This window comes from Rosa rugosa, chromosome 7 (assembly GCF_958449725.1).
Source record: "Rosa rugosa chromosome 7, drRosRugo1.1, whole genome shotgun sequence".
Lineage (NCBI taxonomy): Eukaryota > Viridiplantae > Streptophyta > Magnoliopsida > Rosales > Rosaceae > Rosa > Rosa rugosa.
The window spans coordinates 34,999,694-35,009,490 of NC_084826.1; the positions used below are offsets into that span (position 1 = coordinate 34,999,694).

Sequence of the window (9,797 nt, forward strand, 5' to 3'; positions counted from 1 at the left end):
ATCGACATGTCACGAATGGCATCTCGATAGCTCATCAACCCAAAACCGCAAGGCCTTTTGAGTTTAGGTTGTTGGTTTACAAAACACTTTCTTGGACAAATCATTCTAGCAACCTAACAACACATTTTCAAAAGCGGAATTCGAAATGGGCTAAGAGTTTTGGGCTTGCGATCGGAGCCCAATTTGGAAAATAAAACACATCTCTAAGTAACGACAAGTATGGGAGACGCGCCCCAGGGTTACGGGTCTCCCGGAATTTTTGTAAACGAGTAGGAAATAAATAAAAAGTAAATAAACAAGCTACTACAAAATCCGATTAAGGACCAAAACCTTCTTTTGATAAAACTAAAGAGAAATGCGCCAAGCCGTGCCATGTGCCTCCCCTGTACGCTTCCCGACCACATGCTCGAAACCTGCACACTATAGTAGGGGTGAGCTTTCGTCCTCGCATGCCCAGTAGGGGCCGACCCAACCATGCTAGGTTTGAAAAATAATATACTTGAAAATATTACTACATAATATTGTGCACGTTTATCGAAAAATGCTTTAAGAAAAGTGGCAACCACAAACATTTGTTTTCTTTCATAAAACATGTGCAGTATGCTTCACACACTTGGAGCTCCGAGATACTTACCTGCCGGCTAAAGTAAAATAAATCAGTGACCGACTTGGTTCGTCCTGAGTACGAGAACCAGCCAACTACTCTGTAGTCTTTGTGACTACAAGTAGCGAAAGTGTCCATTTCCTGGCTCTGAGTCTCCTATGACTGGTTCACTGTCTGTATTTACCTTTCCTTGACAAACATAGGAGCACAGCCCCCTCCGGAGGTTCACGGTTATCGACACCGTGGGATCCCTAGGAATCTACGCGTCTAGGTCCCATTCACTTTCAGGTCACAAGTACACACATACAAGGGTACAGTATCTCAACATGCAAGTCTAGCCTCGGTTTTTCACAATTTGCAATTATCAGTTCTGAAAACACATGTATCACGAGGCATCGACTAATGAACAACCAAAAACGTACTTGCAGGCAACATAATATTATACTAGAGCATTCCACATATAACGAAAAGCCTCTAACAAGGAAGGGACAGCTCACCCTACCTGGAATTGGAGTGCTTGCCCACATTCGGGTTCGTTCCCGACTTTCGATCCTTTATCCAAATCCAAGTGCACACGCTCGGGTCCTTTATAATAAAATTTAACCAATAAGTAACTTGACTTCACTATAACTCAACTAACCGAGCAACCAAAACATTTACTTAATTTCCTTATAGTCCAACGAATTATCTTTTGATCGAAACAGCGATCTAGAGCTTATGCTTGAAAGAGTTTCTTTTGGTAGATAAAATCTATTATCCATTCCTAAATAATCCAAATCCAAATGACATAGCATTTGAATCATTTAGGATATGGTGATCACACTTGGCACTTTCACCTTCTTTTGTTTAGCACTTTTACTTTAAGAAAATAAATCACAACTACCATTCCCGAATGATTTTGTTTACTAAGTTCATTCCGGGATATGATAACTACGAGAATACTTTCATTGTTTTTGTTTCACTAACTTTAATAGAATAACTTAAGCGTAAGAAATCCACCACTTTCTTTGTCAACAACTTCTCAATATTAACATCAATCATAACATTTAGCTTATGTCGTAAAATTGATCCAATCTCAATTTTCAAACTGTTTAAGCCTTTGACCCAAAATGTCATCTTAAATTTACCTTTATTTAATCCATTTTCCAAGCATTCAACATCATGCTCAACACTCACACTTTTTACCCATTTCTACAATTTCAATCGTGAGTCACAATACTAAGACTTAACCGAGTCACATAGTTGCTACTAAAAATTTCACACATTAACCATACTCATTCATCGATCAAACAACAGATTACAACCATAATAGTTTCACCAAACAGCAGATTCAAAACCCGGACCCTTACCAATTCTTCTTTTCCAAACTGAAAGCTAATTCCAAATGCTGCAATCCACCACCCATAGTCGTGTAAACACCTAACCAATACCAGATCATTAATAACCAAACCTTGACCATTTCGGTATCCCAAAACAGAACCTGTACATGGTTCTTACCTTCTCCAGTTTCAACTGAAATTAACCCAGCAGCTCCTCCTCCTCCTCCAAAACTCCAAATTCCCGAACTCCACATACCCGAAGTCCTCCAAAAATGCAGAACTCCTTCAACCTCAATTCTCAAATCAAACAGCAGTTGATTAGGGCTTCTCAATCCACATCGAAAATCAGGGTTTTAACCAAGAGAGGGTAAGATAATTACCTAATCGAAACTATCTGGAAATTCGGCATCCATGAGCGGTGGAGCTGCGGTGGCTCATACGCTAGCAGTGGCGCGTGAAGCGCGTACGGCGGCTCTGGTCTGAGTCGGAGGTCGGGGCCCTAGGGTTTTGGTGTTTGACAAGGCGCTGATGATACGCTCAAAGCAAGCGCATAATTTAACCCTGAAAACATCGTTAGTAGTATAAGCAAATAGGGATCGTTCTATTCCGGGGATTGAGGGTACACCTGTCATTGTCAAACAATTAAACAATTAAAATTAAAACAAAGTATAATATTCACAAATGTATTCACAAAATATAAACATTTTACACGAAAAGGGGGGATTTTGTTTTTGGTTTTTTCGAAAATGAAACTAAGTTAACAAAAACAATTAAAATGAAAAAACATAAAAATACGAATGGAATGAAGGAACAAAGATCAAAACCGAAACTTATGATTAAAATTGATTCAAACCCTAATATTGTTCATCTAAGTCATGAGAAAGGAGTTGATCATGTGAAACATTCGAAAGCAAATGAATTCCCATTTTTTACTTTTCAATGCTAATTAACCTAAGCGAAAGCACCTAGATTAATCCTATCAAACATGCAATCAAACCCTAGAAAGCTAGTCAATCATGTCATGTTTAACGCATTACACATAGAGAAAGGCTATCAACTCAAGTGTACAACTTAGTATGGAAAAGTCCACCTAATTGCAATTCTCTTTAATTAAATTCGATCTTTGTACAAAACCTTTACTACTTTGATTCAAGTTTACACAAAACGAAAAGTCGATTTCATGTTCTTAAACCTAGCACCATTCATATCGAAACCCTAAGTGTTTGCAACCACATAAGATTAAAATACAAAAGTTATCTATAACGCAAATTTAATTAAACAAACCCACATAAGCAACTCTCGAATCACAATATATGAATCTGAAAATTCTCAATTAATCATAAAAATTCCAGAAATAATACTTTGTTCAAACATATATGTCAACTAGTTCATAACCAACGAAATTCAAAGCAAAGGTTACAAAGGAGAATAGGATTACACCGTGGATGAAGATGAGATGGATGATTCACGTTGTGGATTCTTGAAACTCGAAAGCAAGCTTCAAGGATGGCTATGGATGGAAGTGCTCACGGCTTCTCTTCTTCTTCTTTGGCCTTGCTTGAACTCGTGGAGATGACTAAACTTGAAACTAGAGGATGGAAAGGAAAATGGAAAGGAAATGGAGAGACAAAGAAGATGGAATGGATGAAGGAATGTCCTTTCTTCTTTGTTGTAGCCTCTATTTATAGGCTACCAAGCAAAACTATTTGGATTTAAACAAATGATGATATGTTAGGTTTGAGCATTTAAACATTAATGGAATTTATTAGGTTTGAATATTTAAACACTAATGGAATTTGTTAGGTTTGAATATTTAAACACTAATGGAATTTGTTAGGTTTGAGTCACTTTCTACTCATTTTTCCTTCAATTAATTCTCCACCAAGACTTCAGATTTTGCCCGTGACTTCTTCATATGAAATGATCCATCATGAGTGTAGATCATTCTGTAAAATTTTCAGAATTTATCTCCATGTGTTTGGGCCGGAATTTCTGCTGGACTCCTTACAGGTCCAGTTTTCCAGTTTTGCTTCTGCAGAAAATTGGGCTGACTGTTTGAAGGCCTTCCACTTCTTTTTGGCTCTTGCACTCTTCATAAGAAATGTTTCTTAGGATGTCTAGAATGGATCTGGAAGGTTTCAGCTCATTTGAAGTTCATTTGGTCAGGTGGTCGCTCCTTCTTCCTTGCTTGGCTTGGTTTCTCCTAGCCGGAGTAGGAAAATGTGTAAAGTTGACCTTTTTAGTGCATTTCCATTTTTCTCCATCATTTTATGGACCTAACACTTATTTCATCATCATCTACTCCAATGTACCTAAAAATAAAAATTGAATTAAAAATCGATTCGTTAAGGAATTAACTAAGCAAAATGTGAGGAATTAACTATTAAAATACCACATTAAAATGCTCCTATCAGCTGACTCGATTCTTGATGGTGGTTTCGCTCGGTTTGAACTGGAGGCCGGAAAACGAAGACATGCAGAGGCAATACTCCGGTGACGATGCGTGCGGTAGTCTTCCGGCGTCGATCGTCAGCGAAACTTTGGGGTTTCAATGCTCGGTTTGGTCTGGGCACGTTGGTGTCGGCGGTGTGTTGAAATGATGGTCGGAGATGGAAGCTCTGGCCGGCCAACCCGGCGGGACTGTGGTGGTCGTCTGTGGAGATTAACGACGATGCTTGGTGGTGATCTCAGTTGGGCTTTGGTCAGATTTTGGTGCTGGTTCGATTAGTGGTGATGGTGTGGTGAGATGGTGGCCGGAGCTGGAGTCTCCGGCGGTGTCAGAGAGAAGGAGAACGAAAGAGAGAGGTTGGGGTCGATGCATGGCTTCAATTTCTCTTGGGTTTGGGTCGCATCTTCGTGCTGCATTGATGGGTGGTGGCGATTTTGCAAGGTGGTGGCCGGAGATAGTGGCTTCTGGCGCTTGCAGAGGGAAGAAGAAGAAAGAGGGGACGAGAGGTCGGGAGAGAGAGAGAAGGGAGGACGCGGCTGCAAGGGAGAAAAAGGGAGAGTTTTGGTTTTAGGGTTTCCCATTTTTCCTATTTATACTTGTGTACGTGAAATACCAATTTTGCCCTTGCGATGAATTACGAAACTCTCCTAGCTGATTTCCTTCGGGTTTTTGGGCTCGTAACTTTCCTTTCCCTTGTCCTTAGTAATTTCTCGACGTCGTCCTAAACCTAAAACTCGATTTCGTTAGAACTAAAAATTAAAATCGTCACTACAAGTCTTCTTTTCAAATTTGCTTCGACGATCTTTGCTTCAATGAACTTTAGTAACCTTCTAGGCCCAAATGAAAGAAATCTCGGCCCAAACCTAAATCATAAGGCCCAATAGGTGGTCTCGATACCAAAATAATTTCCAAAATAAATTCCTTCACTTAAATTACCTTGCGGAAAAATCTTATTGGCGAAAAATTACATTCTAAAAATTAAACAAAATTTTCGGGGGCTCACACTCTACCCCCCTTAAAATAAATTTCGTCCTCGAAATTTGCCCAATACATGAATAAGAGAGGTTACTTCTTTTCACCTCGGGCTCGAGTTTGCACAAGACATTGTTTTACCTTCCTCTGATACTTTTTGAACCTTTACCATTCACATGGTACATCTTACTCCACTTATGGGGACGACCTCATCAAACTCTATAACCATTTGTTTTTCGCAAATTGCACTTTTCCTCTATCACATTGTGTGTGTATGTGCAAACATTTGATTTCATTGTCTCATCCAACTCCTCTGAGCTCAATGCCATATACAAAGACATTATAATTTTAGCCTTTCCGAATAATTCAAAGAGTCTTATAACAAATCGGGGACTAACACTTAGTCACCCACTAATCTCAATAACCACATACTGCAAAGCAGTGGCAAATCCACTCGTCGACCTCATTTCCACAACTAAATGACCAACATTTTAGTGTAAGAATCCTCAAGCATTACTTGTAAACAATTCGCGTGGAATGCCCCGTCACACATTATCTTACACAACACAATGACATTCGTAAAACTTTCACAATTCGTGCTTCCATTAATTTCATATCCCCATTCCGGAGCTATCTTTATCAATTCAGTAAGTGTTCCTATCATACGTTCCATAGGATACACTTTATTCCGTGAATCATGCTTCTTTTCGATTAGCAACTTGCTAAATAGTAACTTTGTTGCAACCATGCAATAATAGCTTACTTTTCAAAATCACTGAAAACAAATTGACGTCTACGCTCAATTCCCATTTAACGAGAGTATAAAATTACTCGGGAATTTGAGCCTTAAATATAAGTGGCAACCAAGGAGAGAAACCGAGCTTTCTCCATTGGTCAACCTAAATAAGTTTCGTAAAGCGTCACTACGAATGACACGTCAACGATGTCATCACTGTCGTCCGCCTCGTAGTTATCAACGATCTTGGTTGTCATACCTCATGCACACTTATACGTAGCTTAGCGGATACTGTTTACTCCATGAACAAACAATTGTGGCAGCTTGTACATATGACGTCGAAACCAAGCAAACGATTCAGTAAATTCGATGTCACATTGTGAAATCGCAACACCTAAGTACCTACAACACGTCATGAGACACCAATCAATAGGTCGCTTGGCATTGACCAAACAAACCGTCCAATGCTCAAGGCATCAAGTTGCAACAATACTTTTCGCTAAGTTTCAACGAAATTCGAGGATCACCAATCGAAGTTGACTCCTCGAGATTTGTAAAGTTCGTAGCATTTCCATTAACGGTCTCGACCTTGAACTATCATTTTCATCATACGAACTCGTTTGATGTCAATACTCAGAAACCAAGTCATAAGCGCTCCTTCAATTTTTGGTCAAGCCAAAACAGTTGAATCGGTTACAAGCACTTTATTTTCTTGTGTCCTCGTCCGACAACAAGAAAAAGTAATTTCTATATATTTTCCTCTAAAGAAGTCGTTTACTTTCAAAGTGGGTGTCCTGAGTAAATTCGAAGGTGAACTAACATTCTTCCAACCACCAGTTTTACATAGAAAGGATAACCAAGGATAAAAGAAAACCACAACAAGATTATCATTTCAAGTTTCCAAGAAGTTGGAAAATAATTTCGAATGAGTTGACGACTAAAATTTTGGGATATGCAATTTCAACCAAATCCCTAGGTTCAAATCTAGAAATACTGACTGAGACCGTCGTCAAAATTTCAGAAATTTAAAAGCAGTAGAGGTCGGATAAAACTAAATTTGAAGTAGTTGCGGAGACAAAATAGTAAAATTCTCGGAATTTCAATTTTTGCTTGAAAACAGATTTGGGGTAATTATCAACTTTTGTACTTTTCGAACAAGATTTGTTGACAAGAACCTTTTGGTAGGTAAGGAAATAATTTCAAAGGCTTTTCACTGGAACAGGAAAATAGTTTGAGTTTGTTTTCAAATTCTAGGCTGCAATTTTTTTTTTTTTTTTTTTTTTTTTTTTTTTTTTGAAGAACCCAAAATGTTCGAGCTTTGTAAAATAGAACACTTTAGTAAGGAAAATGCGATTGTCTAAGGTGTAGTCTCTTGACTTATGAGGAAAACATTTTGAGTAATGCAAGAGACGAAAATCAACTTTTGTACAAAGAGGCAAGAATGTAAAATAGTTAATGTAAACTCCTGGTGTGGAAGAAATGTTACGAATTCATTGTCTCAAAAGCAAACACGTGAGGTAAATGCGCAATTTGTCACCTAGATTTTTGAACTTTTCAATTACGCCTTGACGTCACCATTTCAACTTCATTCTAACCACGTAACCAAAGTTGCCTTTCAAGAGTGTGCCACCAACTTTTCTACTTTCTGAAATTCGTGGCGTTATTGACTTCAAAGCAATCAAAGACTCCTTGAAGTAAAGAAAACTGGCTGCTAAAGTTATAATACTTTAAGGATCTTTTCTTGACCACTCTTAGAAACGTTGCTAGTGATCCTACTAAATACCAGTATAAGGTCGTGACCTTATGAACTCAAAGCATACTAACATTTCCAAGTACGTTGCTGGTTCCGCAATCATTTATTTTCCCAACAATTTCTCTGATTATAGGGAACATAATTTCTCAACTCTATGCAGACCAATGGCAACTCAAGAATAGTTTATGTGACTCCACTGGTCTTTCCTCAATTTCTTGTGCTTCCCCACAAAGTAATCTTGTCAGCACAACAATACAACATTAGATTCTCCCGAAGCAACAAAGCTTCATATCGTTTCACCAATTAACAACAAGATTGGGGAGATGCCAAGCTCAAGCAATAATCAATTTCATGTTTGTGTTGCCCTTACAAGTTTCCCTATCAATCCACCACTTGGGAAACACTTGAGTGGTGTCTACCTTACTCGAAAATCACACCTTCTTTCCGTAGAGCATCGATGGGGAACCGCTGCAGTCGGGCCATCGCTCGGAAGGAAGAAGAGGAAATCGAGTGAAAATATGAACACCACTGATCCAAATGACTATATAGGGGTCATTATCTCACTTTTTACTCAATTTTTCACTTTGCTCCACACAACACTCTATATTTTTCAATACGTGCAACAATATATGTAGTACAACAACTTTAATCCATCAATAAAATTTACTCTATAACACTAGCATGGGGGTACACAAATATTCCGTTCAACTTCATCTCGAACTTACTTCTCCGAGTATCAACTCACCCAATATAACCTCGTTAACTCCTTAATGCTCAATCCCCTAATAATTTACCCAACACTTTATCCAATTTTCCATACTTACTACCTTTGGAGCGTTTGTGGTCGAGTGGCATCATGACGGCATTGGCAATTTTAAAAGTTAAACCAAACTTTAAAGCACCACAAGGAAACAAACAAAATTCTCTTTTCAAGGAACCCCAAATGTATCATTATGTTTTAAATCCATTGGAAATTCTTTTAACGACTCGGAAGTAGCTTTAATGAAAAATATTTGCAAGCGAAATAAGGCAATAGGGTATCCTCCAGGAAGAACAAAATAAAGGAAGGACGTCGAAAACATTTTTTTTTTTTTTTTTTTTTTTTTTTTTTTACCAACATACTTTAAAATGTCCAAGAAAACCAAGCGTTTTGCTTAACCAAATTCGACACTTGAAACCTTTGAAAAGAGTTGCTAGATTTGTAAAAACAATTTCAAAAGTACTTCGGAACCTAGAGCTCTGATACCACTTTACTGTGGTGACTCGAGAGGGGGTCCCACAGCGCCGCGACTCCGAGCCAATGAGGAATCGACATGTCACGAATGGCATCTCGATAGCTCATCAACCCAAAACCGCAAGGCCTTTTGAGTTTAGGTTGTTGGTTTACAAAACACTTTCTTGGACAAATCATTCTAGCAACCTAACAACACATTTTCAAAAGCGGAATTCGAAATGGGCTAAGAGTTTTGGGCTTGCGATCGGAGCCCAATTTGGAAAATAAAACACATCTCTAAGTAACGACAAGTATGGGAGACGCGCCCCAGGGTTACGGGTCTCCCGGAATTTTTGTAAACGAGTAGGAAATAAATAAAAAGTAAATAAACAAGCTACTACAAAATCCGATTAAGGACCAAAACCTTCTTTTGATAAAACTAAAGAGAAATGCGCCAAGCCGTGCCATGTGCCTCCCCTGTACGCTTCCCGACCACATGCTCGAAACCTGCACACTATAGTAGGGGTGAGCTTTCGTCCTCGCATGCCCAGTAGGGGCCGACCCAACCATGCTAGGTTTGAAAAATAATATACTTGAAAATATTACTACATAATATTGTGCACGTTTATCGAAAAATGCTTTAAGAAAAGTGGCAACCACAAACATTTGTTTTCTTTCATAAAACATGTGCAGTATGCTTCACACACTTGGAGCTCCGAGATACTTACCTGCCGGCTAAAGTAAAATAAAT

General features: G+C 38.6%; 1 long non-coding RNA gene across 1 annotated transcript; it reads right to left on the minus strand.

The window, feature by feature from the left end:
* Positions 1 to 1,823: 1,823 nt before the first annotated feature.
* LOC133722621 (uncharacterized) lies at positions 1,824 to 2,355 on the minus strand. Its single transcript, XR_009852877.1, has 2 exons — positions 2,102 to 2,355; positions 1,824 to 2,023 (listed from the first exon to the last, which is right to left on the minus strand). It is a non-coding gene; the product is annotated as an uncharacterized LOC133722621 (long non-coding RNA).
* Between the last annotated feature and the right edge of the window lie 7,442 nt (positions 2,356 to 9,797).